The sequence below is a fragment of the Pongo pygmaeus genome, chromosome 22 (assembly GCF_028885625.2).
Source record: "Pongo pygmaeus isolate AG05252 chromosome 22, NHGRI_mPonPyg2-v2.0_pri, whole genome shotgun sequence".
Classification (NCBI taxonomy): Eukaryota; Metazoa; Chordata; class Mammalia; order Primates; family Hominidae; genus Pongo; species Pongo pygmaeus.
This window is the reverse complement of record NC_072395.2, coordinates 4,255,536-4,270,562: the sequence shown is the minus strand read 5'-3', so window position 1 is coordinate 4,270,562 and position 15,027 is coordinate 4,255,536.

Sequence of the window (15,027 nt, the reverse complement as noted above, 5' to 3'; positions counted from 1 at the left end):
TGCCCATGCCTATGACCTGAATGGTATTGCCTAGGTTTCCTTCTAGGGTTTTTATGGTTTTAGGTCCAACGTTTAAGTCTTTAATCCATCTTGAGTTGATTTTTGTATAAGGTGTAAGGAAGGGATCCAGTTTCAGCTTTCTACATGTGGCTAGCCAGTTTTCCCAGCACCATTTATTAAACAGGGAATCCTTTCTCCATTTCTTGTTTTTGTCAGGTTTGTCAAAGATCAGATAGTTGTAGATATGTGGCATTATTTCTGACGGCTCTGTACTGTTCCCTTGATCTGTATCTCTGTTTTGGTACCAGTACCGTGCTGTTTTGGTTACTGTAGCCTTGTAGTATAGTTTGAAGTCAGGTAGCATGATGCCTCCAGCTTTGTTCTTTTGGCTTAGGATTGACTTGGTGATGCAGGCTCTTTTTTGGTTCCATATGAACTTAAATGTAGTTTTTTCCAATTCTGTGAAGAAACTCATTGGTAACTTGATGGGGATGGCATTGAATCTGTAAATTACCTTGGGAAGGATGGCCATTTTCATGATATTGATTCTTCCTAACCATGAGCATGGAATGTTCTTCCATTTGTTTGTATCCTCTTTTATTTCCTTGAGCAGTGGTTTGTAGTTTTCTCCTTGAAGAGGTCCTTCACATCCCTTGTAAGTTGGATTCCTAGGTATTTTATTCTCTTTGAAGCAATTGTGAATGGGAGTTCACTCATGATTTGGCTCTCTGTTTGTCTGTTATTGATGTATAAGAATGCTTGTGATTTTTGTACATTGATTTTGTATCCTGAGACTTTGCTGAAGTTGCTTATCAGCTTAAGGAAATTTTGGGCTGAGACAATGGGGTTTTCTAGATATACTATCACGTCATCTGCAAACAGGGACTATTTGACTTCCTTTTTTCCTAATTGAATACCCTTGATTTCCTTCTCTTGCCTAATTGCCCTGGCCAGAACTTCCAACACCATGTTGAATAGAAGTGGTGAGAGAGGGCATCCCTGTCTTGTGCCAGTTTTCAAAGTGAATGCTTCCAGTTTTTGCCCATTCAGTATGATATTGGCTGTGGGTTTGTCATAAATAGCTCTTATTATTTTGAGATACGACCCATCAGTACCTAATTTATTGAGAGTTTTTAGCATGAAGGGTTGTTGAATTTTGTCAAAGGCCTTTTCTTCATGTATTGAGATAATCATGTGGTTTTTGATTTGGTTCTGTTTATATGCTGGATTACATTTATTGATTTGCGTATATTGAACCAGCCTTGCATCCCAGGGATGAAGCCCACTTGATCATGGTGGATAAGCTGTTTGATGTGCTGCTGGATTCGGTTTGCCAGTAATTTATTGAGGATTTTTGCATCAATATTCCTCAAGGATATTGGTCTAAAATTCTCTTTTTTGGTTGTGTCTCTGCCCAGCTTTGGTATCAGCATGATGCTGGCCTCATAAAATGAGTTAGGAAGGATTCCCTCTTTTTCTATTGATTGGAATAGTTTCTGAAGTAATGGTTCCAGTTCCTCCTTGTACCTCTGGTAGAATTCGGCTGTGAACCCATCTGATCCTGGACTCTTTTTGGTTGGTAAGCTATTGATTATTGCCACAATTTCAGCTCCTGTTATTAGTCTATTCAGAGATTCAACTTCTTCCTGGTTTAGTTATGGGAGAGTGTATGTGTCGAGGAATTTATTCTTTTCTTTTTTTTTTAATTTTTTTTCATTTTATCATTATGATTATTATCATTATGATTATTATTATTATCATTATTATACTTTAGGCTCTATGGTACACGTGTGCAACGTGCAGGTAAGCTACATATGTATACATGTGCCATGCTGGTGCGCTGCACCCACCAACTCGTCATCCAGCATTAGGTATATCTCCCAATGCTGTCCCTCGCCCCTCCCCCAACCCCACAACAGTCCCCGAAGTGTGATGTTCCCCTTCCTGTGTCCATGTGTTCTCATTGTTCAATTCCCACCTATGAGTGAGAATATGTGGTGTTTGGTTTTTTGTTCTTGCGATAGTTTACTGAGAACGATGATTTCCAATTTCATCCATGTCCCTACAAAGTATATGAACTCATCCTTTTTTATGGCTGCATAGTATTCCATGGTGTATATGTGCCACATTTTCTTAATCCAGTCTATCATTGTTGGACATTTGGGTTGGTTAGAAGTCTTTGCTATTGTGTATAATGCCGCAATAAACATACGTGTGCATGTGTCTTTATAGCAGCATGATTTATAGTCTTTTGGGTATATACCCAGTAATGGGATGGCTGGGTCAAATGGAATTTCTAGTTCTAGATCCCTGAGGAATCGCCACAGGGACTTCCACAAGGGTTGAACTAGTTTACAGTCCCACCAACAGTGTAAAAGTGTTCCTATTTCTCCACATCCTCTCCAGCACCTGTTGTTTCCTGACTTTTTAATGATTGCATTCTAACTGGTGTGAGATGGTATCTCATTGTGGTTTTGCTTTGCATTTCTCTGAAGGCCAGTGATGGTGAGCATTTTTTCACGTGTTTTTTGGCTGCATAAATGTCTTCTTTTGAGGAGTGTCTGTTCATGTCCTTCGCCCACTTTTTGATGGGGTTGTTTGGTGTTTTCTTGTAAATTTGTTGGAGTTCATTGTAGATTCTGGATATTAGCCCTTTGTCAGATGAGTAGGTTGCGAAAATTTTCTCCCATTTTGTAGGTTGCCTGTTCACTCTGATGGTAGTTTCCTTTGCTGTGCAGAAGCTCTTTAGTTTAATTAGATCCCATTTGTGAATTTTGGCTTTTGTTGCCATTGCTTTTGGTGTTTTAGACATGAAGTCCTTGCCCATGCCTATGACCTGAATGGTATTGCCTAGGTTTCCTTCTAGGGTTTTTATGGTTTTAGGTCCAACGTTTAAGTCTTTAATCCATCTTGAGTTGATTTTTGTATAAGGTGTAAGGAAGGGATCCAGTTTCAGCTTTCTACATGTGGCTAGCCAGTTTTCCCAGCACCATTTATTAAACAGGGAATCCTTTCTCCATTTCTTGTTTTTGTCAGGTTTGTCAAAGATCAGATAGTTGTAGATATGTGGCATTATTTCTGACGGCTCTGTACTGTTCCCTTGATCTGTATCTCTGTTTTGGTACCAGTACCGTGCTGTTTTGGTTACTGTAGCCTTGTAGTATAGTTTGAAGTCAGGTAGCATGATGCCTCCAGCTTTGTTCTTTTGGCTTAGGATTGACTTGGTGATGCAGGCTCTTTTTTGGTTCCATATGAACTTAAATGTAGTTTTTTCCAATTCTGTGAAGAAACTCATTGGTAACTTGATGGGGATGGCATTGAATCTGTAAATTACCTTGGGAAGGATGGCCATTTTCATGATATTGATTCTTCCTAACCATGAGCATGGAATGTTCTTCCATTTGTTTGTATCCTCTTTTATTTCCTTGAGCAGTGGTTTGTAGTTTTCTCCTTGAAGAGGTCCTTCACATCCCTTGTAAGCTGGATTCCTAGGTATTTTATTCTCTTTGAAGCAATTGTGAATGGGAGTTCACTCATGATTTGGCTCTCTGTTTGTCTGTTATTGATGTATAAGAATGCTTGTGATTTTTGTACATTGATTTTGTATCCTGAGACTTTGCTGAAGTTGCTTATCAGCTTAAGGAAATTTTGGGCTGAGACAATGGGGTTTTCTAGATATACTATCACGTCATCTGCAAACAGGGACTATTTGACTTCCTTTTTTCCTAATTGAATACCCTTGATTTCCTTCTCTTGCCTAATTGCCCTGGCCAGAACTTCCAACACCATGTTGAATAGAAGTGGTGAGAGAGGGCATCCCTGTCTTGTGCCAGTTTTCAAAGTGAATGCTTCCAGTTTTTGCCCATTCAGTATGATATTGGCTGTGGGTTTGTCATAAATAGCTCTTATTATTTTGAGATACGACCCATCAGTACCTAATTTATTGAGAGTTTTTAGCATGAAGGGTTGTTGAATTTTGTCAAAGGCCTTTTCTTCATGTATTGAGATAATCATGTGGTTTTTGATTTGGTTCTGTTTATATGCTGGATTACATTTATTGATTTGCGTATATTGAACCAGCCTTGCATCCCAGGGATGAAGCCCACTTGATCATGGTGGATAAGCTGTTTGATGTGCTGCTGGATTCGGTTTGCCAGTAATTTATTGAGGATTTTTGCATCAATATTCCTCAAGGATATTGGTCTAAAATTCTCTTTTTTGGTTGTGTCTCTGCCCAGCTTTGGTATCAGCATGATGCTGGCCTCATAAAATGAGTTAGGAAGGATTCCCTCTTTTTCTATTGATTGGAATAGTTTCTGAAGTAATGGTTCCAGTTCCTCCTTGTACCTCTGGTAGAATTCGGCTGTGAACCCATCTGATCCTGGACTCTTTTTGGTTGGTAAGCTATTGATTATTGCCACAATTTCAGCTCCTGTTATTAGTCTATTCAGAGATTCAACTTCTTCCTGGTTTAGTTATGGGAGAGTGTATGTGTCGAGGAATTTATTCTTTTCTTTTTTTTTTAATTTTTTTTCATTTTATCATTATGATTATTATCATTATGATTATTATTATTATCATTATTATACTTTAGGCTCTATGGTACACGTGTGCAACGTGCAGGTAAGCTACATATGTATACATGTGCCATGCTGGTGCGCTGCACCCACCAACTCGTCATCCAGCATTAGGTATATCTCCCAATGCTGTCCCTCGCCCCTCCCCCAACCCCACAACAGTCCCCGAAGTGTGATGTTCCCCTTCCTGTGTCCATGTGTTCTCATTGTTCAATTCCCACCTATGAGTGAGAATATGTGGTGTTTGGTTTTTTGTTCTTGCGATAGTTTACTGAGAACGATGATTTCCAATTTCATCCATGTCCCTACAAAGTATATGAACTCATCCTTTTTTATGGCTGCATAGTATTCCATGGTGTATATGTGCCACATTTTCTTAATCCAGTCTATCATTGTTGGACATTTGGGTTGGTTAGAAGTCTTTGCTATTGTGTATAATGCCGCAATAAACATACGTGTGCATGTGTCTTTATAGCAGCATGATTTATAGTCTTTTGGGTATATACCCAGTAATGGGATGGCTGGGTCAAATGGAATTTCTAGTTCTAGATCCCTGAGGAATCGCCACAGGGACTTCCACAAGGGTTGAACTAGTTTACAGTCCCACCAACAGTGTAAAAGTGTTCCTATTTCTCCACATCCTCTCCAGCACCTGTTGTTTCCTGACTTTTTAATGATTGCATTCTAACTGGTGTGAGATGGTATCTCATTGTGGTTTTGCTTTGCATTTCTCTGAAGGCCAGTGATGGTGAGCATTTTTTCACGTGTTTTTTGGCTGCATAAATGTCTTCTTTTGAGGAGTGTCTGTTCATGTCCTTCGCCCACTTTTTGATGGGGTTGTTTGGTGTTTTCTTGTAAATTTGTTGGAGTTCATTGTAGATTCTGGATATTAGCCCTTTGTCAGATGAGTAGGTTGCGAAAATTTTCTCCCATTTTGTAGGTTGCCTGTTCACTCTGATGGTAGTTTCCTTTGCTGTGCAGAAGCTCTTTAGTTTAATTAGATCCCATTTGTGAATTTTGGCTTTTGTTGCCATTGCTTTTGGTGTTTTAGACATGAAGTCCTTGCCCATGCCTATGACCTGAATGGTATTGCCTAGGTTTCCTTCTAGGGTTTTTATGGTTTTAGGTCCAACGTTTAAGTCTTTAATCCATCTTGAGTTGATTTTTGTATAAGGTGTAAGGAAGGGATCCAGTTTCAGCTTTCTACATGTGGCTAGCCAGTTTTCCCAGCACCATTTATTAAACAGGGAATCCTTTCTCCATTTCTTGTTTTTGTCAGGTTTGTCAAAGATCAGATAGTTGTAGATATGTGGCATTATTTCTGACGGCTCTGTACTGTTCCCTTGATCTGTATCTCTGTTTTGGTACCAGTACCGTGCTGTTTTGGTTACTGTAGCCTTGTAGTATAGTTTGAAGTCAGGTAGCATGATGCCTCCAGCTTTGTTCTTTTGGCTTAGGATTGACTTGGTGATGCAGGCTCTTTTTTGGTTCCATATGAACTTAAATGTAGTTTTTTCCAATTCTGTGAAGAAACTCATTGGTAACTTGATGGGGATGGCATTGAATCTGTAAATTACCTTGGGAAGGATGGCCATTTTCATGATATTGATTCTTCCTAACCATGAGCATGGAATGTTCTTCCATTTGTTTGTATCCTCTTTTATTTCCTTGAGCAGTGGTTTGTAGTTTTCTCCTTGAAGAGGTCCTTCACATCCCTTGTAAGTTGGATTCCTAGGTATTTTATTCTCTTTGAAGCAATTGTGAATGGGAGTTCACTCATGATTTGGCTCTCTGTTTGTCTGTTATTGATGTATAAGAATGCTTGTGATTTTTGTACATTGATTTTGTATCCTGAGACTTTGCTGAAGTTGCTTATCAGCTTAAGGAAATTTTGGGCTGAGACAATGGGGTTTTCTAGATATACTATCACGTCATCTGCAAACAGGGACTATTTGACTTCCTTTTTTCCTAATTGAATACCCTTGATTTCCTTCTCTTGCCTAATTGCCCTGGCCAGAACTTCCAACACCATGTTGAATAGAAGTGGTGAGAGAGGGCATCCCTGTCTTGTGCCAGTTTTCAAAGTGAATGCTTCCAGTTTTTGCCCATTCAGTATGATATTGGCTGTGGGTTTGTCATAAATAGCTCTTATTATTTTGAGATACGACCCATCAGTACCTAATTTATTGAGAGTTTTTAGCATGAAGGGTTGTTGAATTTTGTCAAAGGCCTTTTCTTCATGTATTGAGATAATCATGTGGTTTTTGATTTGGTTCTGTTTATATGCTGGATTACATTTATTGATTTGCGTATATTGAACCAGCCTTGCATCCCAGGGATGAAGCCCACTTGATCATGGTGGATAAGCTGTTTGATGTGCTGCTGGATTCGGTTTGCCAGTAATTTATTGAGGATTTTTGCATCAATATTCCTCAAGGATATTGGTCTAAAATTCTCTTTTTTGGTTGTGTCTCTGCCCAGCTTTGGTATCAGCATGATGCTGGCCTCATAAAATGAGTTAGGAAGGATTCCCTCTTTTTCTATTGATTGGAATAGTTTCTGAAGTAATGGTTCCAGTTCCTCCTTGTACCTCTGGTAGAATTCGGCTGTGAACCCATCTGATCCTGGACTCTTTTTGGTTGGTAAGCTATTGATTATTGCCACAATTTCAGCTCCTGTTATTAGTCTATTCAGAGATTCAACTTCTTCCTGGTTTAGTTATGGGAGAGTGTATGTGTCGAGGAATTTATTCTTTTCTTTTTTTTTTAATTTTTTTTCATTTTATCATTATGATTATTATCATTATGATTATTATTATTATCATTATTATACTTTAGGCTCTATGGTACACGTGTGCAACGTGCAGGTAAGCTACATATGTATACATGTGCCATGCTGGTGCGCTGCACCCACCAACTCGTCATCCAGCATTAGGTATATCTCCCAATGCTGTCCCTCGCCCCTCCCCCAACCCCACAACAGTCCCCGAAGTGTGATGTTCCCCTTCCTGTGTCCATGTGTTCTCATTGTTCAATTCCCACCTATGAGTGAGAATATGTGGTGTTTGGTTTTTTGTTCTTGCGATAGTTTACTGAGAACGATGATTTCCAATTTCATCCATGTCCCTACAAAGTATATGAACTCATCCTTTTTTATGGCTGCATAGTATTCCATGGTGTATATGTGCCACATTTTCTTAATCCAGTCTATCATTGTTGGACATTTGGGTTGGTTAGAAGTCTTTGCTATTGTGTATAATGCCGCAATAAACATACGTGTGCATGTGTCTTTATAGCAGCATGATTTATAGTCTTTTGGGTATATACCCAGTAATGGGATGGCTGGGTCAAATGGAATTTCTAGTTCTAGATCCCTGAGGAATCGCCACAGGGACTTCCACAAGGGTTGAACTAGTTTACAGTCCCACCAACAGTGTAAAAGTGTTCCTATTTCTCCACATCCTCTCCAGCACCTGTTGTTTCCTGACTTTTTAATGATTGCATTCTAACTGGTGTGAGATGGTATCTCATTGTGGTTTTGCTTTGCATTTCTCTGAAGGCCAGTGATGGTGAGCATTTTTTCACGTGTTTTTTGGCTGCATAAATGTCTTCTTTTGAGGAGTGTCTGTTCATGTCCTTCGCCCACTTTTTGATGGGGTTGTTTGGTGTTTTCTTGTAAATTTGTTGGAGTTCATTGTAGATTCTGGATATTAGCCCTTTGTCAGATGAGTAGGTTGCGAAAATTTTCTCCCATTTTGTAGGTTGCCTGTTCACTCTGATGGTAGTTTCCTTTGCTGTGCAGAAGCTCTTTAGTTTAATTAGATCCCATTTGTGAATTTTGGCTTTTGTTGCCATTGCTTTTGGTGTTTTAGACATGAAGTCCTTGCCCATGCCTATGACCTGAATGGTATTGCCTAGGTTTCCTTCTAGGGTTTTTATGGTTTTAGGTCCAACGTTTAAGTCTTTAATCCATCTTGAGTTGATTTTTGTATAAGGTGTAAGGAAGGGATCCAGTTTCAGCTTTCTACATGTGGCTAGCCAGTTTTCCCAGCACCATTTATTAAACAGGGAATCCTTTCTCCATTTCTTGTTTTTGTCAGGTTTGTCAAAGATCAGATAGTTGTAGATATGTGGCATTATTTCTGACGGCTCTGTACTGTTCCCTTGATCTGTATCTCTGTTTTGGTACCAGTACCGTGCTGTTTTGGTTACTGTAGCCTTGTAGTATAGTTTGAAGTCAGGTAGCATGATGCCTCCAGCTTTGTTCTTTTGGCTTAGGATTGACTTGGTGATGCAGGCTCTTTTTTGGTTCCATATGAACTTAAATGTAGTTTTTTCCAATTCTGTGAAGAAACTCATTGGTAACTTGATGGGGATGGCATTGAATCTGTAAATTACCTTGGGAAGGATGGCCATTTTCATGATATTGATTCTTCCTAACCATGAGCATGGAATGTTCTTCCATTTGTTTGTATCCTCTTTTATTTCCTTGAGCAGTGGTTTGTAGTTTTCTCCTTGAAGAGGTCCTTCACATCCCTTGTAAGTTGGATTCCTAGGTATTTTATTCTCTTTGAAGCAATTGTGAATGGGAGTTCACTCATGATTTGGCTCTCTGTTTGTCTGTTATTGATGTATAAGAATGCTTGTGATTTTTGTACATTGATTTTGTATCCTGAGACTTTGCTGAAGTTGCTTATCAGCTTAAGGAAATTTTGGGCTGAGACAATGGGGTTTTCTAGATATACTATCACGTCATCTGCAAACAGGGACTATTTGACTTCCTTTTTTCCTAATTGAATACCCTTGATTTCCTTCTCTTGCCTAATTGCCCTGGCCAGAACTTCCAACACCATGTTGAATAGAAGTGGTGAGAGAGGGCATCCCTGTCTTGTGCCAGTTTTCAAAGTGAATGCTTCCAGTTTTTGCCCATTCAGTATGATATTGGCTGTGGGTTTGTCATAAATAGCTCTTATTATTTTGAGATACGACCCATCAGTACCTAATTTATTGAGAGTTTTTAGCATGAAGGGTTGTTGAATTTTGTCAAAGGCCTTTTCTTCATGTATTGAGATAATCATGTGGTTTTTGATTTGGTTCTGTTTATATGCTGGATTACATTTATTGATTTGCGTATATTGAACCAGCCTTGCATCCCAGGGATGAAGCCCACTTGATCATGGTGGATAAGCTGTTTGATGTGCTGCTGGATTCGGTTTGCCAGTAATTTATTGAGGATTTTTGCATCAATATTCCTCGAGGATATTGGTCTAAAATTCTCTTTTTTGGTTGTGTCTCTGCCCAGCTTTGGTATCAGCATGATGCTGGCCTCATAAAATGAGTTAGGAAGGATTCCCTCTTTTTCTATTGATTGGAATAGTTTCTGAAGTAATGGTTCCAGTTCCTCCTTGTACCTCTGGTAGAATTCGGCTGTGAACCCATCTGATCCTGGACTCTTTTTGGTTGGTAAGCTATTGATTATTGCCACAATTTCAGCTCCTGTTATTAGTCTATTCAGAGATTCAACTTCTTCCTGGTTTAGTTATGGGAGAGTGTATGTGTCGAGGAATTTATTCTTTTCTTTTTTTTTTAATTTTTTTTATTTTATCATTATGATTATTATCATTATGATTATTATTATTATCATTATTATACTTTAGGCTCTATGGTACACGTGTGCAACGTGCAGGTAAGCTACATATGTATACATGTGCCATGCTGGTGCGCTGCACCCACCAACTCGTCATCCAGCATTAGGTATATCTCCCAATGCTGTCCCTCGCCCCTCCCCCAACCCCACAACAGTCCCCGAAGTGTGATGTTCCCCTTCCTGTGTCCATGTGTTCTCATTGTTCAATTCCCACCTATGAGTGAGAATATGTGGTGTTTGGTTTTTTGTTCTTGCGATAGTTTACTGAGAACGATGATTTCCAATTTCATCCATGTCCCTACAAAGTATATGAACTCATCCTTTTTTATGGCTGCATAGTATTCCATGGTGTATATGTGCCACATTTTCTTAATCCAGTCTATCATTGTTGGACATTTGGGTTGGTTAGAAGTCTTTGCTATTGTGTATAATGCCGCAATAAACATACGTGTGCATGTGTCTTTATAGCAGCATGATTTATAGTCTTTTGGGTATATACCCAGTAATGGGATGGCTGGGTCAAATGGAATTTCTAGTTCTAGATCCCTGAGGAATCGCCACAGGGACTTCCACAAGGGTTGAACTAGTTTACAGTCCCACCAACAGTGTAAAAGTGTTCCTATTTCTCCACATCCTCTCCAGCACCTGTTGTTTCCTGACTTTTTAATGATTGCATTCTAACTGGTGTGAGATGGTATCTCATTGTGGTTTTGCTTTGCATTTCTCTGAAGGCCAGTGATGGTGAGCATTTTTTCACGTGTTTTTTGGCTGCATAAATGTCTTCTTTTGAGGAGTGTCTGTTCATGTCCTTCGCCCACTTTTTGATGGGGTTGTTTGGTGTTTTCTTGTAAATTTGTTGGAGTTCATTGTAGATTCTGGATATTAGCCCTTTGTCAGATGAGTAGGTTGCGAAAATTTTCTCCCATTTTGTAGGTTGCCTGTTCACTCTGATGGTAGTTTCCTTTGCTGTGCAGAAGCTCTTTAGTTTAATTAGATCCCATTTGTGAATTTTGGCTTTTGTTGCCATTGCTTTTGGTGTTTTAGACATGAAGTCCTTGCCCATGCCTATGACCTGAATGGTATTGCCTAGGTTTCCTTCTAGGGTTTTTATGGTTTTAGGTCCAACGTTTAAGTCTTTAATCCATCTTGAGTTGATTTTTGTATAAGGTGTAAGGAAGGGATCCAGTTTCAGCTTTCTACATGTGGCTAGCCAGTTTTCCCAGCACCATTTATTAAACAGGGAATCCTTTCTCCATTTCTTGTTTTTGTCAGGTTTGTCAAAGATCAGATAGTTGTAGATATGTGGCATTATTTCTGACGGCTCTGTACTGTTCCCTTGATCTGTATCTCTGTTTTGGTACCAGTACCGTGCTGTTTTGGTTACTGTAGCCTTGTAGTATAGTTTGAAGTCAGGTAGCATGATGCCTCCAGCTTTGTTCTTTTGGCTTAGGATTGACTTGGTGATGCAGGCTCTTTTTTGGTTCCATATGAACTTAAATGTAGTTTTTTCCAATTCTGTGAAGAAACTCATTGGTAACTTGATGGGGATGGCATTGAATCTGTAAATTACCTTGGGAAGGATGGCCATTTTCATGATATTGATTCTTCCTAACCATGAGCATGGAATGTTCTTCCATTTGTTTGTATCCTCTTTTATTTCCTTGAGCAGTGGTTTGTAGTTTTCTCCTTGAAGAGGTCCTTCACATCCCTTGTAAGTTGGATTCCTAGGTATTTTATTCTCTTTGAAGCAATTGTGAATGGGAGTTCACTCATGATTTGGCTCTCTGTTTGTCTGTTATTGATGTATAAGAATGCTTGTGATTTTTGTACATTGATTTTGTATCCTGAGACTTTGCTGAAGTTGCTTATCAGCTTAAGGAAATTTTGGGCTGAGACAATGGGGTTTTCTAGATATACTATCACGTCATCTGCAAACAGGGACTATTTGACTTCCTTTTTTCCTAATTGAATACCCTTGATTTCCTTCTCTTGCCTAATTGCCCTGGCCAGAACTTCCAACACCATGTTGAATAGAAGTGGTGAGAGAGGGCATCCCTGTCTTGTGCCAGTTTTCAAAGTGAATGCTTCCAGTTTTTGCCCATTCAGTATGATATTGGCTGTGGGTTTGTCATAAATAGCTCTTATTATTTTGAGATATGACCCATCAGTACCTAATTTATTGAGAGTTTTTAGCATGAAGGGTTGTTGAATTTTGTCAAAGGCCTTTTCTTCATGTATTGAGATAATCATGTGGTTTTTGATTTGGTTCTGTTTATATGCTGGATTACATTTATTGATTTGCGTATATTGAACCAGCCTTGCATCCCAGGGATGAAGCCCACTTGATCATGGTGGATAAGCTGTTTGATTTGCTGCTGGATTCGGTTTGCCAGTAATTTATTGAGGATTTTTGCATCAATATTCCTCAAGGATATTGGTCTAAAATTCTCTTTTTTGGTTGTGTCTCTGCCCAGCTTTGGTATCAGCATGATGCTGGCCTCATAAAATGAGTTAGGAAGGATTCCCTCTTTTTCTATTGATTGGAATAGTTTCTGAAGTAATGGTTCCAGTTCCTCCTTGTACCTCTGGTAGAATTCGGCTGTGAACCCATCTGATCCTGGACTCTTTTTGGTTGGTAAGCTATTGATTATTGCCACAATTTCAGCTCCTGTTATTAGTCTATTCAGAGATTCAACTTCTTCCTGGTTTAGTTATGGGAGAGTGTATGTGTCGAGGAATTTATTCTTTTCTTTTTTTTTTAATTTTTTTTCATTTTATCATTATGATTATTATCATTATGATTATTATTATTATCATTATTATACTTTAGGCTCTATGGTACACGTGTGCAACGTGCAGGTAAGCTACATATGTATACATGTGCCATGCTGGTGCGCTGCACCCACCAACTCGTCATCCAGCATTAGGTATATCTCCCAATGCTGTCCCTCGCCCCTCCCCCAACCCCACAACAGTCCCCGAAGTGTGATGTTCCCCTTCCTGTGTCCATGTGTTCTCATTGTTCAATTCCCACCTATGAGTGAGAATATGTGGTGTTTGGTTTTTTGTTCTTGCGATAGTTTACTGAGAACGATGATTTCCAATTTCATCCATGTCCCTACAAAGTATATGAACTCATCCTTTTTTATGGCTGCATAGTATTCCATGGTGTATATGTGCCACATTTTCTTAATCCAGTCTATCATTGTTGGACATTTGGGTTGGTTAGAAGTCTTTGCTATTGTGTATAATGCCGCAATAAACATACGTGTGCATGTGTCTTTATAGCAGCATGATTTATAGTCTTTTGGGTATATACCCAGTAATGGGATGGCTGGGTCAAATGGAATTTCTAGTTCTAGATCCCTGAGGAATCGCCACAGGGACTTCCACAAGGGTTGAACTAGTTTACAGTCCCACCAACAGTGTAAAAGTGTTCCTATTTCTCCACATCCTCTCCAGCACCTGTTGTTTCCTGACTTTTTAATGATTGCATTCTAACTGGTGTGAGATGGTATCTCATTGTGGTTTTGCTTTGCATTTCTCTGAAGGCCAGTGATGGTGAGCATTTTTTCACGTGTTTTTTGGCTGCATAAATGTCTTCTTTTGAGGAGTGTCTGTTCATGTCCTTCGCCCACTTTTTGATGGGGTTGTTTGGTGTTTTCTTGTAAATTTGTTGGAGTTCATTGTAGATTCTGGATATTAGCCCTTTGTCAGATGAGTAGGTTGCGAAAATTTTCTCCCATTTTGTAGGTTGCCTGTTCACTCTGATGGTAGTTTCCTTTGCTGTGCAGAAGCTCTTTAGTTTAATTAGATCCCATTTGTGAATTTTGGCTTTTGTTGCCATTGCTTTTGGTGTTTTAGACATGAAGTCCTTGCCCATGCCTATGACCTGAATGGTATTGCCTAGGTTTCCTTCTAGGGTTTTTATGGTTTTAGGTCCAACGTTTAAGTCTTTAATCCATCTTGAGTTGATTTTTGTATAAGGTGTAAGGAAGGGATCCAGTTTCAGCTTTCTACATGTGGCTAGCCAGTTTTCCCAGCACCATTTATTAAACAGGGAATCCTTTCTCCATTTCTTGTTTTTGTCAGGTTTGTCAAAGATCAGATAGTTGTAGATATGTGGCATTATTTCTGACGGCTCTGTACTGTTCCCTTGATCTGTATCTCTGTTTTGGTACCAGTACCGTGCTGTTTTGGTTACTGTAGCCTTGTAGTATAGTTTGAAGTCAGGTAGCATGATGCCTCCAGCTTTGTTCTTTTGGCTTAGGATTGACTTGGTGATGCAGGCTCTTTTTTGGTTCCATATGAACTTAAATGTAGTTTTTTCCAATTCTGTGAAGAAACTCATTGGTAACTTGATGGGGATGGCATTGAATCTGTAAATTACCTTGGGAAGGATGGCCATTTTCATGATATTGATTCTTCCTAACCATGAGCATGGAATGTTCTTCCATTTGTTTGTATCCTCTTTTATTTCCTTGAGCAGTGGTTTGTAGTTTTCTCCTTGAAGAGGTCCTTCACATCCCTTGTAAGTTGGATTCCTAGGTATTTTATTCTCTTTGAAGCAATTGTGAATGGGAGTTCACTCATGATTTGGCTCTCTGTTTGTCTGTTATTGATGTATAAGAATGCTTGTGATTTTTGTACATTGATTTTGTATCCTGAGACTTTGCTGAAGTTGCTTATCAGCTTAAGGAAATTTTGGGCTGAGACAATGGGGTTTTCTAGATATACTATCACGTCATCTGCAAACAGGGACTATTTGACTTCCTTTTTTCCTAATTGAATACCCTTGATTTCC